Raw genomic sequence first — 522 nt, 5'->3', positions numbered from 1 at the left:
AGTTGCGTTCACTGTCAATGCGCGGTCAAACAATGTAATTAAGTCAAAACCCCAGTGACGATAATATGATACAGGAAGGGAGCCGGTGAGGGGAATCCAAGCCAGGGAGAATTGATCTTTTTTTTCTATTGAATTTTAGCAGAAAAGTGACACTTCCAATGTTAGAAAAGGCCAATCAGTTGTATGTAAAAATGACGATGAGTCGTATGAAGTTATACAAATCATACTTCAGAGGCACAAAATCCTTTCAGAAAGAGAGCGACTACATAAGTCTAACAAAATACTGTACTGTAGCATCCTCTCTTTAAGTCAAAGTAACGTTTTCCCTTTAAAGGTCCAGTGTGTAGGATTTAGTGGCATGTAGTTGCAGATTGAAACTCCCTCACTTCACTTTGTCCGTTCTGGGCTACTGTAGAAAGATGTTCAACGTGACGGACTTCATGAAAGTCGACCCACTGCGTCTGCAGATATAAGGCTCATTCTAAGGTAACAAAAACACAACAATTCTTATTTCCAGGTGAT

This window comes from Morone saxatilis, unplaced genomic scaffold (assembly GCF_004916995.1).
Source record: "Morone saxatilis isolate NCDOM2014 unplaced genomic scaffold, NCSU_SB_2.0 Contig7, whole genome shotgun sequence".
Classification (NCBI taxonomy): Eukaryota; Metazoa; Chordata; class Actinopteri; family Moronidae; genus Morone; species Morone saxatilis.
The sequence above is the reverse complement of the archived record's forward strand: the minus strand, read 5'-3'. Positions refer to the sequence as shown.